The following is a 20,727-nucleotide window of genomic DNA, read 5'->3' as shown; positions in this document are numbered from 1 at the left end:
AACAAATATTTGAGGTATTGTAGGCCACACAGCATCTGTGCATCAGGGTTAAAAACAGTCATAGATAATAGGATGTAAATAAATAGGTGACCAGGTCATATACAAACAGGCAACAGATTGCTCTGCCAACTTCTAGCTTAGAAAATTCCTGCCTACTAAAAATCTAACTACAATTCAATACCCGCCCCACCCCTCAAGTCCTTCACACTAAACACGTCAAGTACTTGGAGCCAGAGAACATTTCTATCATTGCAGAATGTTCTAAAGGACCATTAAGAGGCAGCTAGGCACTTCACAAACCAGAATACAACAGCAGTTCAAAAGGGCTCACATATTTATTACTGAACCAGCCCACTGGTCACAGCCCTAATCAAACATGTCCAGCTGTCCAGATGATGGTGACATCTTCAGCTTGATGTGGTGATAGTGACATTGTGACATTGTGACAGAAGAAATGAGCACGCCATTCAAGTGCAATTCCTTATAGACCCAGCTTGGTTCTTCTCAAATGTCTCCTCTTGGAGTTATACCTGATTTTATTACCAGTTTTCATCCGAATCCATTGCGGAATGGGCGGTTTTGTTTTTGTTTTTTGGCCAGGAACCTCTTGATTCTGAAGGTCTTGTGAGAAGACATGGCGAGGAAGAATCAGGGACACCCACCACGATGGCGGAGGAAAGGAGAAAGGCCATTCTCCAGATCTTTGCCCCTGTTACTTTTGATTGGAAAACTCTCCACCCAAATATTTGCATAGTTTCAAGCTTTCTCTAAGACATCACCCATCTATAAGAAAGATAGATAAAATTCAAAGCACACTATACTTTTCTCATTAGGTGTTTGACATTAGCTAACATAATAAAAGTATAATTTATCAATTTTTGTGAATTTTTTACTGATCTCTATGAAAAAGAGAGAATTATTGCTGAAAGAGAAAGGAGCAAGTTGAGTGTATATGCTATGTAGAGATTAAATTAATTGACTATGCAATGTAAGCTGATGGGGTAAAAGTGAGAGTATTTGAAGGAGGCAGAGATATCAGGTAGTAGAAAGTAGAGCAATCTTTGGATTGTACATAACAAGGAATTCTTGAGGTCAGTGAGCCCAGTGAACAAACCCAGCAGAATAAGAAGGACCAATAGGACTGTTTTGTAGGAAATAAGAATTGTGGAGGAATTGCAGCTACTACAAATAAAAGCATTCACTGCATTCCCTACCCTTTCCAAGATTTTACCTAATGACTTTTGGACTGAATTATTTAGGTGAGAAGAGATAGAAGTAGCAAAGTAGTAATAGTGGATACTTCAAAAATTTCATGGAAACTGGAAGTAAAAGATAAGTTCATTTGGATGCAAAAATGTTTGTAATCCATGCATAGTTTTTTCATAATATGCACATTCCATGAATTTTTGAAAACCATATAAATATACATATATATAAATATACATATATATACATATATGTTTAAAACCATATGTTTCATTGTTTTTGAGGTTATAGTATATTTATAACTGATTGTTGAACATTCAGAATTTTTCCTTATGCTTTATTCTTATTTTCAAATTAATTGCATATACTTGTAATTATATTTTTGCATACTTGTTACTATGCCTTTTATGTGTCATTTGCAAAGTTCAGGTGTTGCCAATGTGAATGTGAAGCTTAAAAAAATGTTTATTCCATAAAGAATCATCCTTGCGAATGAGATTTAAGTTTGGGCATTGTATTTCTACTTCTACTTTGGATTTTCATGCCATTTGTTCTTTGTTTCTGTTTGGCTATTTGTTCTTTCCTTATTTGATTTATAAAAGGTTTTTTTTTTAAAAAAAGATTAATTTATTTGAAAGGCAGAGTTACAGAGAGGCTGTGGCAGAGAGAGAGAGAGAGAGAGAAAGAGAGAGAGAGAGAGAGAGGTCTTCCACCCGCTGGTTCTCTCCCCAAGTGGCCACAACAGCTGGACATGGGTCAATCCAAAGCCAGGAGCCAGGAGCTTCTTTTGGATCTCTCACATGGGTGCGGGGGCCCAAGGACTTGGGCCATCTTCTACTGCTATCCCAGGCCATAGCAGAGAGCTGGATAGGAAGTGGAGCAGCTGGGACTCAAACCGGCATCGTAGTGGGATGCCAGCGGATGCCAGCAGATGCCAGCACTGTAGCCAATGGTTATGATACAGTGCTGGCCCCAAAAGGTTTTTAAATAAAAAAAATGCAAGCTTCTTAACAGAAAATAATTGCTTGGGTCCCCAACTGAGAAATTCTGTTTCTAATATGGAAGAATTACACCATGTTTCCCATGGAAGGCCAAGTATGTCAAAGATGGCCAAATAGACACTTTATCTGGGAATATTGAGTCTAGAGGCTGTGAGGTCTACACAGATAATCTTTACAGATAATTTGGGGTGGTTGTGGTTGTGACTGAGTAAAAGCTCAGAAGCATCACAGGGACTGTCTGGGGAGAATATGCCACAGGAACTTTGCTGTACTTGGTCACCTTGCTTCTCATTCAAACTTGCTTCTCAAGCTTTGGTTCTGTGAGCAACTTCTCCAAATTACCTTAAGTCATATGTCAACCAGTAATTTTCTGCCATTTTGCAACTAAAAATATTAGTAATACAGATATTTTATAGATATATACCTATTTATGTGTATAAATAGCACATTTTTCTAATTTTTTGGAATGTAATTACCATACATATTTTTATTTTCATTTAATCAATATTTTATTCTACATAAACTATCACTAATATGTGCTTAGAGATTTATGGAATCTCAAAACTATAGCAATATTGATCTAATATCACTTTGTCCCTTTAATTGGAAATTCATACTGATACAACGTATAATTAGAGCTCTGTTCATGTAGTTTGGTTCTCAAATATATATCCAATTGTTTTTCACTATTCATGGTTCAATTTAGGTAGGGTATATGTGTCCAGGAATCTATCCATTTCTAGTAGATTTCCCTGTTCGCTGGCATACAACATTGGTAGTAATTTCTGATGACTCTTTTTATTTCTGTGGTGTCTTTTATTACATTCCTTTTTTTGTCTTTGATTTTATTGATTTGGGCCTTCCCTCTCCTTTTTTGGTTAGTTGGGCCAATGGTGTGTCAATTTTGTTTATTTTTTCAAAAAACCAGCTCCTCGTTTGGCTGATTTTTTGTAAATGTTTTTTTGGATTCAATCCTGTTGATTTCTTCTCTGATTTTAATTATTTCTCTTCTCCTACTAGATTTGGTTCTGGTTTGCTGCAATTTTTCTAGATCCTTGAGATGCATTGATAGCTCATTTGTTTGGTTCCTTTCTAATTTCTTGATGTAGGCACCTATTGCTATAAACTTGTCTCTTAACACTGCTTTTGCTGTATCTCCTAAGTTTTGATATGTTATGTTGGTATCCTCATTTACTTCCAGAAAGTTTTTGATTTCTTCTAAGACCCAGTGTTCATTCAGGAACATATTGTTCGGTCTCCATGTGTTTGCATATGCTCTAGGGATTCCTGAGTTGCTAATTTCCAGCTTCATTCCATTGTGGTCTGAAAAGACGCATGGTATGATTTCGATTCTTTTGAATTTGCTGAGACTTGCTTTATGGCCTAGTATGTGGTCAATCCTAGAGAAAGTTTCATGCACTGCTGAGAAAAATGTGCATTCTTGAAGTATAGGATGAAAATTTCTGTACATATCTGTTAGATCCATTTGGTTTATAGTGTCAATTAAATCTGATGTTTCCTTGTTGATCTTCTGTCTGATTGATCTGTCTATTAATGAAAGTGGAGTATTGCTGTCCCCCAATACTCTTGTATTGGAGTCTAAGTCCCCATTAAAGTTCCTTGACATATTTTTTAAATAACCCGTTGCCCTGTAATTAGGTGCATATACATTTATTATAGTTATATCTTCCTGTTGAATTGATTCCTTAATCATTATATAGTGCCCCTCTTTGTCTCTCTTAACAGTTTTTCTGTTAATGTTTATTTTGTCTGATATTAAGATGGTTACGCCAGCTCTTTTTTGGATTCTGTTGCTATGGAATATCTTTTTCCAACCTTTCACTTTTAGACTGTATGCACCTTTGTTGGAAAGAAGTGTGGCCAGCGCTGTGGCTCAATAGGCTAATCTTCCACCTGCGGCACCGGCACACCAGATTCTAGTCCCAGTCTGAGCGCCAGATTCTGTCCTGGTTGCTCCTCTTCCAGGCCAGCTCTCTGCTGTGGCCCGGGAAGGCAGTGGAGGATGGCCCAAGTCCTTGGGCCCTGCACCTGCATGGGAGACCAGGAGAAGCACCTGGCTCCTGACTTCAGATCAGCATATCACACTGGCCATAGCGGCCATTTGGTGAACCAATGGAAAAGGAAGACCTTTCTCTCTGTCTCTCTCTCACTGTCCACTCTGCCTGTCAAAAAAAAAAAAAAAAAATGGAAGAAATGTTTCTTGTAAGCAGCAAATAGATAGGTTTTGTTTTTAAATCCATTCAGCCAGTCTGTGTTTTTTAACTGGAGAGATGAGGCCATTTACATTCAAATTGACTATTGAGAAGTAGTGACTTTGCCTTGCCTTTTTTCCAAAGATATTTCTAATATATAATTTTAACTTCCTGTGAACTTTTACTGAGATATTTTCGTCCTTTACCTTCTTTCGTACTGACGACCATGCTTCTGTGTTTCTGTGTGTAACACATCTTTAATCATCTTTTGCAGGGCTGTACGAGTGGTGACAAAATCTTTCAATTTCTGTTTGCTATGAAAGGTCTTTATTTCACCTTCATTCACAAATGAGAGCTTTGCAGGATATAATATTCTGGGCTGGCAGTTTTTCTCTCTTAGTACCTGGGCTATGTTTCGCCATTCCCTTCTAGCCTGTAGGGTTTCTGATGTGAAGTCTGTTGTGAGTCTAATTGGAGACCCTCAGAATAATCTGGTGTTTCTCTCTTGCACATTTTAGAATCTTTTCTTTATGTTTCACTGTGGTGAGTCTGATTACAACGTGTGGTGGCAAGGATCTTTTCTGGTCATGTTTATTGGGAGTTATGTTTGCTTCCTGTACTTGGATGTCTCTTTTTTCTCCAAACCTGGGAAGTTTTCTGCTAGTATCTCACTGAAAAGGCCTTCTAATCCTTTCTCTCTCTCCATGCCTTCAGGAACTCCTAGAACCAGAATGTTGGTTTTTTTAATAGTATCCTGTAAATTCCCAACAATATTGTTTACATTTCTAATTACTCTTCTTGTCTTTGGTTTGACTGTGTGCTTTCCTGTGCTCTGTCTTCTCAGGCCGATATTCTCTCTTCTGCTTCACTGATTCTGTTTTTAAGGCTCTAAACTGTGTTTTTTATTTGTTCTATTGAATTCATTTCATTTTGATTTCTCTTCAATATCTCAATTTCATGTTATATTAAATTCCTCATTTCATTTTTATTCCTTCTTAAGATTTCATTTTTGTGAGAGAGATTTTCTTTCACGTCCTGCATGGATTTCAGCAGTTCATGTGTTTGTTTTTGATTACTTCTAAATATTTTTTCATAAATTTTTTGAGTTCCATTTCTTGCATTTCTTCTATATCATTGTCTTCATAATCTTGTATTGAAGTGTCATGTCCATTTGAGAGCATTATATTGTCTTCCTTGTTCTTGTTTCCTCGGTTGTTGCATTTGTTGTTTGGCATTTCTGGAGATACTCGTTGGTTTCTTCTTTTTTTTATTCCCCCACTGTGGCAGCTTTTCTCATTGTACTCTGACTCTGTAGTTAAGTGGACTGTCTGTTTTCAGTGAATCTCTAGAAGCTTGTGGCCATAGAACTCTGTTGAGTTCTTTAGGGTTAAGGGTGTACCTAAGCTGACATACCCAGGTTTGGCATAGTAAATCTCTCTCTCTCTCTCTCTCTCTCTCTCTCTCTCTTGAATCAGCTGAGCTCTTCTCCTTGATGGCGATCAGTGCCTGAGCGCTAGCCTCAGTGGGTATAATATCTGTCTGCTCTGTCCCAAGGACCACACAAAGGATCTGTGCAGTCCTCAGTGTAAACTCAGATTCCCCTGCAATGTCTCTCACCGGGTAGCCAGGGCTGCCCGAGCTTGTGGTGTCTCCCACGAAGATTACTCATGTCTCAGGCACACTGTGAGTTCTCCCACAGACCCTCAGTTTCTCTTTTTTTCTTTCACAGTCCCAGTTCATAAGCTCCTCACATTCACTATGTCTCAGTCTCCTGTTACTACTCCCCACCAGAGTCAGGTTTTTCTGCTTGGCTGATTGCTGGGCACAGCCCTGAGCTGGCACAGCTATTACATATTTCAAAAATGGTGCCTGCTTCGTCAGCTCATATGCCTTTTAAGGTGACTGGAGAGAGAAAATTGTGTCCATTTATTTTTTTTTTCTCTTCCCTAGATAGGCTGGTGTACTTTCCCCGATGGGGCTTCAAGCCTCATTCCCTCTAGGGTCTTCCTGTCGTTTTTCCACCAGTGTCTCGGGCTACTGCAGTTTCATATCACCTCTCTTTCCAGCACTGGTGTGGAGAGTCTCGGCAGCTGGGGTCCTGAGCTGTGGGCACCCATGACCTCCACGTAGATCCACTGTATCCCTCTAATTACAGAAGAGTTTCCTCTGCTGTTTTTTTTCCCTAACTCTTCCCTGAGACTACACTATCTACACTTTTATTAAACTATCTTCTCCTGGACTATCAGTAAGCTCCCTCCCTATTCCACCATATTGGAACTATTTTCTTTTATTTGTTTAGCAGTAAATCTGATGCCTTTGGGGGAGAGCATAACAGTAGACTCATTATTAACAAAATTAACAAAGTTGTGGGAGATCATTCATGATTGGTGGAATTGTATTATTTTTTTTCCTGTTTGGCTTTTCTCAATATTTTCTGAAACTTTATAAAAGATACTACCCTCAATGAAGGTGAAATAAGGACTCCATGACAATGGCAAATACACTCCAATTTTAGATGTCTTTCCTACATTGGAATAAGAGTGATTTTTGGCAACACGTTCTACAGAATACAAATATATATATATATATATATACACATATATATACATACATGTATATATATATACATACATAGCATAAAGAATCTATGGGTGATTCCTCATTTTCATGTTACTGGTTCACTCTTATAAAAGACATTTTTTTCAGATTATTTTATATCCTTCTATAATTGCAACAAATTTGGTGGGATCTTAAAATATCTCCTTACTGAAAAAGTGCAGCCAACAAGTACACAGTACCATGGACCAATTACTCATTTTCCTTCACAAAGTTTGTACAAGACACACAGACAAATTAAGGAATTTTTACCCAAACCATATCTTAGAAAATTACATCAGGATATATACCATGTCATCAAGGTTGTACAACAAGACCGATAGCTGATAATTTCCAAGGAATATTTTGTAGAACATGAATTTTACAAAGTATCTGTTAAGGATAAGTCTTCAAACTATTCATTAAATCAGTCATAAATCGTACATGGGTAAGACTCAAAGTAAAATACAATCTGAGGCAAATTGCTTTTCAATTTGTTTCTCCTGTGAAATCAAGTATGCTATGTGCTTCAAAATACCATAGTTGGACAGGCATCAGAGACATATTCCATAGAAAGAAATGGGAAAGAAGAATGGAATGTTTGGTCCCCAATCAAGTTCAAAAAATAATAGGCCATGCAAAATTAATTTTTAAGGCTTGAGAGTAATCTTTGACTATATGTTGTACTCTCAAGACCCAGTTGGGTTGGAGGTGCTGCCATCTGAACACACTTGGGCTGGGATCCTGCCAGGCATTGGCCCCAGGAAACCATGAGGACCAACTTCCATGGATTTGCTGGGCACTGCACATACTGCAGCTCCCACAGCCTGGAGTTGCATACTTTTGGCTCTTGTCAGTGGGAATCAGATGCAATATGAAGGAGGTTCTTCCAATCTGGGATTGTAGTGGGGGCCCTACCCACCTGGCTCTGCCCTCTTGACTCTGCTAGGCTTAGCCTTAGTAAAGGCTTTCTGTGGTGGCTCTGTGCCTGCAGCAGGTCTCTGCCTAGACCCTGTGCATCTCTGGGACAATGTTTGAAGGCTAGGTGGAAGCAAACACATTCTCACACCTTTGCTAGGTACCAGAAAGCTGCACTGTGGCTTGATGCTTGAGCTGCACCTGGGGAAGCTGAGGAGCACATAGACGCAGTATGAGGAGGAGGGCCCTCAATGTGAGCTGTAACTAGTAATGGCAGCTCCTCCTTTGGAATCATTCTGTTGCCAGGCCCCACCACTCTATGCCTGCAATGGTAGGGGCAACCTCACTGATGGGAATCAGACTTGCAGTGCCATTTGTCCATTCTTTTGGACAACAGGTTGTGGCTTCTGTTCAGATGACTGAGTAATTGCTCCATTGTCTTGGAGAATGGTGCTCAGATTCCACTGACAAGGCTGATCCCTCCTAATCTCTGTATCAAGGGGTTATTTGGCCATATCCTAACTGTCTCCCAAACAGGCCTTCTTAATTTTTTTCCAAAATGTATAAGCTAATAATTTTCCAAAATTTTAAGGTCTACTTCCCTGTGATTACCAGTTCCATCTTTAAATCACTTCTCTCTTCTGATTGTTTTTTACTCTCAGCCAAACATCAACACTTTGCTTAGATATTTTCTAAGCCAGCTATCCAGGGCCTTCTTGCTAAATCCTTCTGTGATGGGGGATGAGACATCATTCTCAGGCCTGATCGATTAGGGCACTAATCCTATTCATGAAGACTACTAACAAGCAGTAAGGGGTGGCCCATTTCTGAGTCTTTATTCACTGTATGCTTTCTTAAGCAATTTTGCCACTCTGCTAGGAACTCAGAAAGCAAGTGAGTGATCCATGATAGTGGCACATATTTTTTGCAAAGATACATCTTTAAAACCATGGAGATTGACACACATTTGTGATTTCACACTAATTTACTTCCTTTCCTTTCATCTTCATGTTTAAAACCCAGAATAAACTTAAGAAACTTTACGTACAACAGTCAGTGTAAAGCACTGTATAACAAAAAATTGTTGTTTATCTGCTTTTATTCTTCATGGACAGTGAATCTAAAAATAACAACTTTCAGGAGACAATGAGATATTTTCAGATCCTTTTTCTTCTAACTTCAGCACAAGACATGAGAAGCTATTTATCTATAGTGAAACGAGCTTCCATCATTCTTATAAGGTATTTTAGTCAGGGCATTTATTGCAATTTGGTGGAATTTTCACCATAAATTTCTCACAGGAATGCGTTGATATCTTGAGAAAAAGTTTGAGTATCAGTTCTCAGGGTCAATTTTAAAATTAGTATGAATATCTGAGGAAAATCCTTTGAATTTTTATAGAAAATAGTTACTACTATTCCATAATTCACCATTAATGTTATGTTTATTCACCCAATTGCTTCTTTTAAATTTTGGAGAGATTCCAGGTGTTATGAAAGAGTTCTAAGGCAGTAACTTGGACTCTATCTTTTAAAAATTTCATTTAATTTTTCAGATGTGCTTTACTCACTATTTTGGTTTTAATAGTTATCAGATAATCAATATCAGATAGACTAACTGTTCTTTTGGTAAAGAGGAAAAAATAGATATTTCATGGCAAATAATTACAACTAAAAGTAATAAGGTAATTAGAACTCATATTATCATAAGTTTCCTATATTTTAGAGATAATGGACAATGTACAAGGATGTAGTCTCCCTGTTCTATTGAAAATCAATTCTGCCTCTCTGCGTCTAAAGATTGTGTTAAGAGCTCTGGCAAATTGAGAATTGTTTTCAATGAGGATACCTGGTGAGGAGATTGTTCTATTGTGAATTATAACAAATTAAAACTACAAATGAACATGAACCCACAGGAAATATTGAATTTAACCTCTTCATTTAGGTACTCCAAATAATATGACATTTACATAGTAAAAGCAGGATTGTATGCTCCACCACACCTTTTGTTGTGTTTTTACTACTAGAAGTTAAAAATAAAAAACACAAAAAAGTTTGGCTTTTATAAAATGTTCCCATAAGATTAGCTATTTGTCTTTACCTAGTCTCATTTTTTATAGATTTATTTATTTATTTGAAAGAGTTACACAGAGAGAGAAGGAGAGGCAGAAAGAAAGAGAAAGAGAGAGAGACAAAGAGAGAGGTCTTCCATCTACTGGTTCACTCCCCCAATTGGCCATAAAGGATGGAGCTGCTCCAATCTAAAGCCAGGATCCAGAGCTTCTTCCAGTCCTCCCACGCAGGAGCAGGGGCCCAAGGACTTGGGCCATTTTCTACTGCTTTTTCTGGCCATAGCAGAGAGCTGGATCAGAAGTGGAGCAGCCGGGGCTGGAACCGGCAGACATATGGGACACAGGCACTGCAGATGGCAGCTTTACCCCCTATGCCATAGTGCCAGCCCTATCTCATTTTTTTTAAATATGTTTATTGGTTTAAATAGACACACTTTTAAAGAAGTGATATTACAGGGGATATCAAACTTTTACATTGTTGATTGAAATATTAACCTTTTTTCTTTTTTTGTAAGTTCCACATCCTATTTATGAAATACATATACAAACACTTTTATTTTACCACGTGAATTGCTGTCCATTTTTGTAATGACAGCTGTTAACATTTGTGATACACTCTTTGCGTTTTCTTAACATATCTAAAATTACTACGAAACATTTTTGCACAAAATTTCAATGTGTTTGAAATATTTACCATATTATAGCATAGATTTCCCCTTGAATTAGGATATTTGCAACCTAACCACAAATGAACACTAACACATTTAATAGCAATGCTTCATATGGGTGGGTGTTTGATTTAGTGTTAAAGACACTGAGATTGGATGCCTGTAACTCAGATTAAAGTGCCTTCACTCAGATCTCAGCTCTACTCCCAATTTCAGCTCCTTGCTAATGTGCATCCTAGTGGGAAACTGATGCTGGCCCAAGTAGTTGGGTATCTGTCAGCCCTATGGGAGATCTGAATTGAGTTCCTAGTTCTCAGCTTCATCTTGGCATAGTTGGTGGTAGCTGCAGGAATTTGGACACTGAAGCAGTAGATGGCAGCTCTGTGGGTCTGTCTCTGACTTCCAGCCTCATAATTATTTAAAAAAATAGGGGGAGCACTGTAGTATACATTAGTATACATTAGTATATAGTGTATATATATATATGTGTGTGTGTGTGTGTGTGTAGTATATAGTATATGTAGTATTAAGCCACTGCCTGCAGCACAGGTATTCTATATGGGCGCTGGTTTGAGTCCTAGCTGATCCACTTCTGATCCAGTGCCCTGCTAATGTGCTTGGGAAAGCAGAAGAAAATGGGCCAAGTACTTGGGTCCCTACATCCACGTGGGAGACCTCGGTGAAACTCTTGGCTTTGGATTCATCCTGGCACAGCCCTGGCCGTTGCTGCCAACTGTGGAGTGTTCCAACAGATGGAAGATTGATCTCTTTCTCTCTCTCACTCTGTGTAACTCTGCCTTTCAGATAAATAATTTAAAGAAACCCTGCATATCTTACACAAAAGCAATAATCAAGAATATACACCAATGCAACTTATTTTTCCAATATCATTTGGTATGCTTTTATAACTCTAAAACATAGACACACACATAGATTTATATGATTTTACCTCATTTTATATAGAAATATATGTTAGCTACATAATACAGCTAATTTTTTTTTACTTTTGCTTACATCTTGAAAAAGCATGTGGAAGGGATTCAAAATACTACCACTAAACTCTTATGGTCTCTGGATTGAGAATGAAGTTGACTAAAATGGATGAACAAGAGAAAAGCATACAGATTTTACCTGTACATTGCAGCCCCCACAGGAAAATGATGACCCAAATAGGAGGCATAATCCAAAAGCTTATGTAGTTGTTTGACAAAGATTGACAACTGTAGAAAAACAACTGAAATACAGGGGAAGCTGAAAGAAAATAAGAGTGATTTTAATCATGTCTGTTTGCATTGATTTTTCTCAGCCTTGCTTCCCAGCGTACTGACAACATAGTGCAGGACACACTCCTGGGACAGACAGGGCATCTCTCACATGGGAGTCTCTTCTCTCTGGTGATAATATTTTTTTTTCTCCTGGTACATGGAAGACAGAATGTCCCCACCCCTTTTAAAAAAAATCTGCTATTTTCTGAGTGCCCTTAGCTCAAAATAATCCTGTGACGAAATTGCATAATTTGTGGAGGAATTTTCTGTCACCCTTCACCTGCAAATAAAGATTATATCATTACTACTCTGTTGCACTTGTTTTTACACTTCCATTATCAAAGTTTATTTAAGTCAAACATTCTTTTAATTATAAGTCTTGGAAAAAGGTATTTGGTTAGTATTTCACAAGTCTTACATTTCACATAAGGAAGGCATGCGAACACCTTTCATCAAGCTGGAAAGCCTTAATTAAAATAAATGTATAAAGAATATTAGAATTCACAAATCACATGTAATAAAGCTATGAATTCATTTTATTTTACTTTTCTATGGATATGTGCAGCATTAATTCATGATTTTTAAAGCAGAGTTCTTTAGGTCAACAAATTTATTTTACCATCAAAAATCTATAACATCTAGTACAATATCTGACATATACTGGGAAGTCAAGACTTATTCAATGAAATTTTAATTAATCTATAATAATACTATGAAGATCTGTCATTTCTTATTGAGATATTGGTCATTTTGAGAACAATGCCTTGCTTTCTACTTATGTTTGTCTACACGTCCTACAGTGTGAATTCCAACAAATTAATTTTAAAATTCAAAGAAAATAAATTTCCAATTATACTTGGTTATACTTTAAATTGAAATCTTTAAAAATAAAACAAGGTAGGGGAGGAAAGCGCTGTGGCACAGGAGGTTAACACCCTGGCCTGAAGTGCCAGCATCCCATATGAGCGCCGTTTCGAATCCCGGCTGCTCCACTTCCGATCCAGCTCTCTGTTATGGCCTGGGAAAGCAGTAAAAGGTGGCCCAAGTCCTTGGGCCCCTGCACCCACATGGGAGACCCAAAGCTTCTGTTCCTAGCTCCTGGCTTCAGATCAGCGTAGTTCCTGCCGTTGCAGCCAACTGGGGAGTGAATCATCGGATGGAAGACCTCTCTCTCTATCTCTCTTTCTCTGCCTCTCCTCTCTCTGTGTAACTCTGACTTTAGAATAAATAAATAAATCTTTAAAAAAATTAAATAAAACAAGGGGCTTGCATTGTGATGTAGTAGTTTAAAATGTACCGGCTGCTCCACTTTCGATCCCGCTTCCTGCTAACGGCCTGGGAAAAGCAGTAGAGGATGGCACAAAAACATGGGCCCTTGCACCTACGTGGGAGACCAAGAAGAAGCTTCTGGCTCCTGGTTTTGTATCGTACCAGCTCCTGCCATTGCGGCCATTTGGGGAGTGAATAAGATTATGGAAGATCTCTTTCTCTCTCTCTCTCTCTCTCTCTCTCTCTAACCCTGCCTCTAAAATAAATATATAAATCATTATAAAAAAGTCAAATAGGAAAATTTAAAGCATAATGAGAAACTAAAATCTTGATATAATAAAATTTAAATAATTCAGAGAGTTCTGCAGACTGAGTTTTATATTCATTTGTTCATAAACACACACACACACACACACACACACACAAACCTATTGAGTTGTTCTTATAAGCTAGGAATTGAAAGATATAGTTGGGCCCTTCACCTGCATGGGAGACCAGGAGGAAGCACCTGGCTCCTGGTTTTGGATTGGCACAGCGCGCCGGCCGCAACGGGCCAACCATAGCGGCCACTTAGGGGGTGAACCAACGGAAAAAGGAAGACCTTTCTCTCTGTCTCTTTCTCTCACTGTCTAACTCTGCCTGTCAAAAAAAAAAAGATATAGGACCCAGTTTCTAAATTTAAATGACCTACAATGTAGTATGAAGCAATTGATAGAATACAATTTCTACAAAGAGGCTGAATGCATGACACATTAATTGGGTAATGACAGTTGCCTGTATCTGTCCTGGTGGGGAAGTGAAGGTAAAGAAAGAAGCCTTCAAAGAAGAGATGAAAACATGAGTCAACCGTGAATTCAGATTTACCACCAAAACTCAGCTTCTGGGGTCTTCGATCTTCCTCATTCATTAATCTCAGTTAATGACACCTAACACAGTATTGGGCAAACACAATGCCCAAAGTTAACATTTGTCAAACAAAATTATGGTAAATCTGTAACACTAGAGTAGACAGAATACTGATATTATCAAATAGAAATATGAACCAACAGAGAGATCCAGGATAAGAACAATTTCATCAAAACAGAATGGAAGTGGCTCCATCTGGGGAGCTGGATAGATGATACAAAGTGGGCTCTGGAGATGGAACAGGAAATTAGAAAAAACAGCTTGCACAATTACAAAAGTGGGCGAGAGAGCATAGCTCCTTTGAAAGGAACACAATATTTCAAGAGTTCAAATTGATGCTGAAGAGAAGTCAGAACAGCATGAAGGAGATGTTTAAAGAAAGTTAATGGGGTAGGGGAATAGCAAGAGTAAGAACAGAAGCAAGAATTGCAACAGTCCATGTAAATGATGGTATGTTTACAATGAAGATGTGGCATATTGCCAGAATTGGGGAAGTCACAAGAAATTCTGTGGGTAGGATCAATGGCCTGGTACTCGATTGGATGCAATAAGCAGGGAATAGTGAGACTCACAGGCTTCCTGGATCTCTCATGTAAGCAATTCTATGGGGTTATTAACTGAGATAAGGAAGAATTTGGAATGGCAATCACCACAGCAAGAGGAGAAAATGAAGATGATGGGCTGTGTCAGGTAGGACATAGCAAGTGATCATCCTAAGAGCAGCTTCAGTGGAGAAGATGAGAAGTGGAGCCATTTCCAAGGGCTAAGTACCAAGCAAGAACAAAGAAAGTCTACATAGAATAAACAATGATGTTTTTTCTATAATCTTAATAGTAAAGGAAAAGTAAATTGTTCAGCAAATTATTCAACACAACATGGTTGTAATACAATTTATATTTTTTCTTTGTCAAAAGCATGCTATCATAGATAAACAAGCCATAATAATAATTTTCCTGATGAAAACACAGCTTAAAAATGTTTTTAAGAGTGTTGTTGGGGTGTACACTTAATATAATATAGTGGGTAAGATGCCAATTAGGAGGCCTGTAATCCATATGATAGTGCCTGCGTTTGGACCTAGCTGCATTTCCAGTTCAGCTCCCTGAAATAGATGTGGGTGGTGCTCCAAGATATTGGGTTATCCAAGATTGGGTTCCTTCCAACTACTGCTTGTCCAGCCCTGGCCACTGTATGCATTTGGGTAGTGAGGCCACAGATAGGTGATCTCTCTGTCTCTCTGTCTCTGTCTCTTTCTCTCTCACATTGTCTCTCTGCATCTCAAATCAATAAAATAAATAAATAAAAACCTGTAAAATAGCCTATTGTCAAACATTATTTGTTGTACATTCATGCAAATTTTATAAGACATATATAGATGAAATGAATGGAAATTTATATTTTCAAGCTAACCAAAATATAGTGGAAAATGAGAAAGTTAAATAACACTATATCTCCTAAAGTTCTCACACAATGTATTTTTTCTAATCTATTTCATGTCTTAGAGTGAAGGTGTAAAACACAGTCAGCCTAAATGTTAAGGCAAAATAGAAATAGAGTTCAAATATATAACCAGAGAATTAAAGTTTAAACAAGCAATTTTGAGAATTCAAGATAAATGTGAATTTTTCCTTTTTCTGAATCTTAAGCTTTCCGAACAGATCACTGGGTGGCTCCTTGCTTTGGAGTTTTACATTGGGAGTAGTATTATAGAATTAAAACTAGATAAATAAATTGCCTATTATAATTCGACTAGTTGGATACTGATGGGATAAGAGATTTCATTTTTTTAATTTGTTAAACTGCATCCGGAAATTGTGATTTTGCCAAGATCATCTGAACTTTTTGAACTGGCTTTAAATCTTTGGGGAATTGCATTTGTTTATCCTTAGAAAAGTATGACTTCCTGCTTAAGAAGAGAGCTTCTGAAAAGTCAGAAGTTTTCATGTACATCAGGTAGTCGGTTCCATAAGCAATTTTGTCAGGAATGGTGCATGAACGAATTACAAACCAAAGAACTGTTTTCTCTAAAAGAAAAAAGTACATTTTTTATAAAACATTTTTCCAGCTTTGCCACACATAACATTGAATAAAAGTTTTAGAAATAGAATATATCTTCTCTACTTGAAAATAGAAGGTGATTTGCTTTGAAAATTGTGGTGTTCTTCAACTATAATCTAGGATTACCCCGTATTGTTGGTATGAATTTATAGTGAATTCTCTAGATTCTCTGTGTCATCGAGGATTTAACCCTCTGAGTTTCTACTTTTATTTCCATCAACGCCATGCTATAATTATTAATTTTGGTAAGGTACATGTGTCAGGAAGCTAAGAAGAAAATTCTTTTTAATCTATATTTTAATGTAAATGTGTTTTTTTCAACTCATCTTGTGGCAATAAGAGGAAATATTTTGTCTTTTAACAAAAATGTTCATGAGAAAGACAGACATGTCAGTTTAAAAAAAAGCAAAGTGAAAAAGTGAACTGTTGCATGAGAAAATGCACAGGAAAACATATGACTCTCAACAAAAACAGATGAAAAGGCTGGGAACTTCTACAGAATGTCCACATCTGCAAATCTGGAAACAGATGTTTTTAAGAAGAACTGCTTTTGAGAACCCATCATCTTCGTACACTCAGTACTTTTATTGCAAGCAACTCAATGGCACTGGAATTTGAAAACAGAAGAGGTAAATTTGAAAAATACTGTTATCTGCAATGGATCCATTTATCACGAAGTAATAAGGCCAAAAGTAATAGCTACCAAATACTGAATGCTATCCCCATTAAGTTAGTACTTCATGGAATCCATACAGTAGTTTTCTAATAGCCTATTAATTCCCTCACTTGGGAAACAGAGACATAAAGAGGTGATACGAATACAGCCTCCTCTGAAAACCAGGTCATGGTCACACAAACTCATCAGGCAGGTCCAGTAGACTGCAGTCTGTTGTTTTCTAGTATTAATATGAAAATATCTATTTCAGACATGAGATATATTGATTGCCACTGCTGAAAGTATCTATCGGTGCCTATGTAAAACATATTTAGATTAAGTGGGTGAGCTCAAATCCTAGGGCAGTGTCTTCTATCCAGCTCATTTTGGACGTGTTACTTGCAATCTATGACCTCAGTATTCTTTCTCACTTGTAAGTTATGAATATTGGCAATACCTGCTGGACAGAATGGGTTCATATACAGCGCTTAAAACAGTGCCTGATACATCAGGCTGAATTATGTTTGCCATTGTTACATTCAACACATCTCCAAGACTATATAGACTTTCTTTCTTACATGTTTGTATTTTGTATTTTTCCTCTCTTTGCCTAAATTTACTCAATACAGCTAAATATAATAACCAGTAAATTGATAATTATACTATTAGGTTTATACAAAAATATATGCTTTTAAAAGGTTTAAGTGTAGCCGGCGCCGCGGCTCACTAGGCTAATCCTCCGCCTAGCGGCGCCGGCACACCGGGTTCTAGTCCCGGTCGGGGCACCGGATTCTGTCCCGGTTGCCCCTCTTCCAGGCCAGCCCTCTGCTGTGGCCAGGGAGTGCAGTGGAGGATGGCCCAGGTGCTTGGGCCCTGCACCCCATGGGAGACCAGGAAAAGCACCTGGCTCCTGGCTCCTGCCATCGGATCAGCGCGGTGCGCCGGCCGCAGTGCGCTGGCCTCGGCGGCCATTGGAGGGTGAACCAACGGCAAAGGAAGACCTTTCTCTCTGTCTCTCTCTCTCACTGTCCACTCTGCCTGTCAAAAAAAAAAAAATTAAAAGGTTTAAGTGTAATTATTTGTACATACTTCTTACAAACATTTTCACATTGTTCATGGTACTATTTTGGAAATTTATTATGGAGTTATTTATAAAAATAAGCTTTAAATGAACCTTACTAACAATAAAATTGTGCAAATGTAATATAATATTCAACCTTCAAACTTTGGGAAATAGATCTTCAAGTTCCACTGCTTCAGGAATCACGTGAAATGATACTACATGAATTAAGCCACTTGAGTTGACTTAAAAATGTCATTGAACTAGCAGTCAGAAAGATAAGGAAGCTGAATAAACTGAGAAACTTCCTGTATTTGCAGCAATGGTGTTTTGATCCTTCAAGTAAAGGGAAATCAGTTTGATGCCATTTTGAGTTCACTGTGCACTGGAGCATTAAAGGAAGAGGTGGGGTGAGCAAACCTGAGCTAGAAGTCAACAGGAATGAGACACAGCAGGAGGCGAATGGAGCAGTTGGGCAGATGGGTGGATGAAGAGACTGGGGCACACAGAAAGGTGTTCAATGATGATGCAGCTAAGGAGAGGGAAAAGGTTATGATATGACCCAATTACCACAAATAACTGAAGAAGTAAGAACTATCAGAAAAGAATGAAAAAGAAGAGATTAGAGGCTCATTTTGAATATTTTCTAAAATTCCTTTTACAGTCCTTCTCAAACTAACTTGCCCAATTACAATTATCTCAATTGATCTGATAATTATTATATTTCCATATTTTATTATATATTCAGCATCCTGAATATATAATAAAACACTATGCTAAATTACTTATTAAACCATGTTTAAGATCAAATTTTTTTATTTAATGTGTTTCAAGACTTCAAAATAAGAAGAGAATACAAATATGAACGAACATCAAACAGTTCATGGAAAATGGAATTAAAAGATGTTTGTTTTGGTGCAACACGTTTTGACATAAATGCCTAGTGTTTCCATAATACGCACTTTCATGAACTTTTTGAAGACCCGCTCATAGATGCAGATACAGTCCTAAAACCCAGTAGAATGGGGTCAACATTGTGGTGAAGTGGGTAAAGCAGCCACCTGCTGTGTGTGGCATCCCATACAGGAGCCAGTTAGAGTCCCAGCTTTTCCATTTTCAATCCAGTTCCCTGCTTATGCTCCTGGGAAAGCAGCAGAGGATGGCCCAAGTGCTTGCGCACCTGCACCTATGTGGGAGAACTAGAAGAACTTAGCTGCACATTGGCCCAGCCCTAGCCATTGTGACCATCTGGGGAGTGAATCAGTGGATAGAAGATCTCTCTTCTCTTTCTGTTCCTTCCTCTCTCTTTCTGTAACTCTACCTTTCAAATAAAAATAAATCTTTATAAAAATAAACCAATACAGTAATTGCATAACTAAACTTCACTATCTCATTCACATATATATTGCACTTAGTAATTATGCTTGTGTGTGTATCCCGTAATAGACAATGAGATCTTTTGAAGGCAAAAATCATTATTATTTTTTATATAAAGCACAGTATGTACTATATAGCTGCATTCAAAAATAATGAGTAAAAAGAAAAGTGAAGGAAAGAAGAGAAAGAGAAAGGATAAAGGGAAAGGGGAGACTGGGAGGGAGAAGGGAGAGGAGGAAGAGAAGAGGAAGGAGAAAACAGCATGGGGATCAGGTATGTGTACATATGTAAACAAGGGAAAAGGAAAGTGTTTTCACAACCTGCTTTCAAATTATATATATATATATATATATATATTTATATATATATATTTATATATGTATGTATTTACTCGGGAGAAAGTGAGGGAGACAGACAGACACACACACACACACACAGATCCATCTGTTAATTCATTAGCCCAAATGCCCCACAATGGCCATGGACTTGATCAGCCTGAAGATGGAAGGTGGGAATTCAATATAGGTGTCCACTTGGGTGGCCAGGACCATCTACTTGAGCTGTCAACTGATGTCTTCCAGGGTTTGCATTAGCAGAAAGCTGGAATCAGGAGCAGAGTCAGGATTTAAACCCAGGCTCTCTGATATGGGAGGGACGCATCACAAGCAGCATCTGAACCACTCCATCAACCCTTCATCCTCAGTTCACATTCTTTATTTATTTATTTATTTATTTTATTTATTTTTTTTTGCAGGCAAAGTGGACAGTGAGAGAGAGAGAGACAGAGAGAAAGGTCTTCCTTTTGCCGTTGGTTCACCCTCCAATGGCCGCTGTGGCCGGCACACCGCGCTGCTCCGAATCCAGGAGCCAGGTCTTCTCCTGGTTTCCCATGAGGGTGCAGGGCCCAAGCACTTGGGCCATCCTCCACTGCACTCCCGGGCCACAGCAGAGAGCTGGCCTGGAAGAGGGGCAACCGGGACAGAATCCGGCGCCCCGACTGGGACTAGAACCCAGTGTGCAGGCGCCTCAGGCGGAGGATTAGCCTAGTAAGCTGTGGCGCCAGCCAGAGTTTACATTCTAAGCAAAAATTTTGTGAGAGTGCCATTGGAGGTATTGTCCCAGGACGGGTCAAGGCAATAAAAAAAGTATTGCATTTATATCTATATCTATATCAATATCTATATCATCTATATCTACATCTATTTATATATATTTATATATATCACATAATGATTTACACCATTCTTTCCTATGAATTACTACTTGATCTGACAAAATCTCCATGAGAAAACCAATAATTTCTTACTTTCCTTTACAAAAGAAGCTACGGTTCAGAGGGTTTAAAGCACTTTCTCAAGTGCACCCAAATGATAAATTGCAGAACCAGAATCAATCTAAAATTTTCTAAGGCTATGAAATGCTCAGGAACATAGTTTAATTTTATTCAATTAACTATACACAACAA

General features: G+C 38.0%; 1 pseudogene; it reads right to left on the bottom strand.

Annotated features, from left to right (window-relative positions):
- Positions 1-243: 243 nt before the first annotated feature.
- On the bottom strand, positions 244-718 carry LOC127482797 (large ribosomal subunit protein eL39-like; annotated as a pseudogene).
- Between the last annotated feature and the right edge of the window lie 20,009 nt (positions 719-20,727).

This window comes from Oryctolagus cuniculus, chromosome 4 (genome assembly GCF_964237555.1).
Source record: "Oryctolagus cuniculus chromosome 4, mOryCun1.1, whole genome shotgun sequence".
Taxonomy (NCBI): domain Eukaryota; kingdom Metazoa; phylum Chordata; class Mammalia; order Lagomorpha; family Leporidae; genus Oryctolagus; species Oryctolagus cuniculus.
Note: the sequence above shows the minus strand (reverse complement) of the source record. Positions and strands in the feature narration are given on the sequence as shown.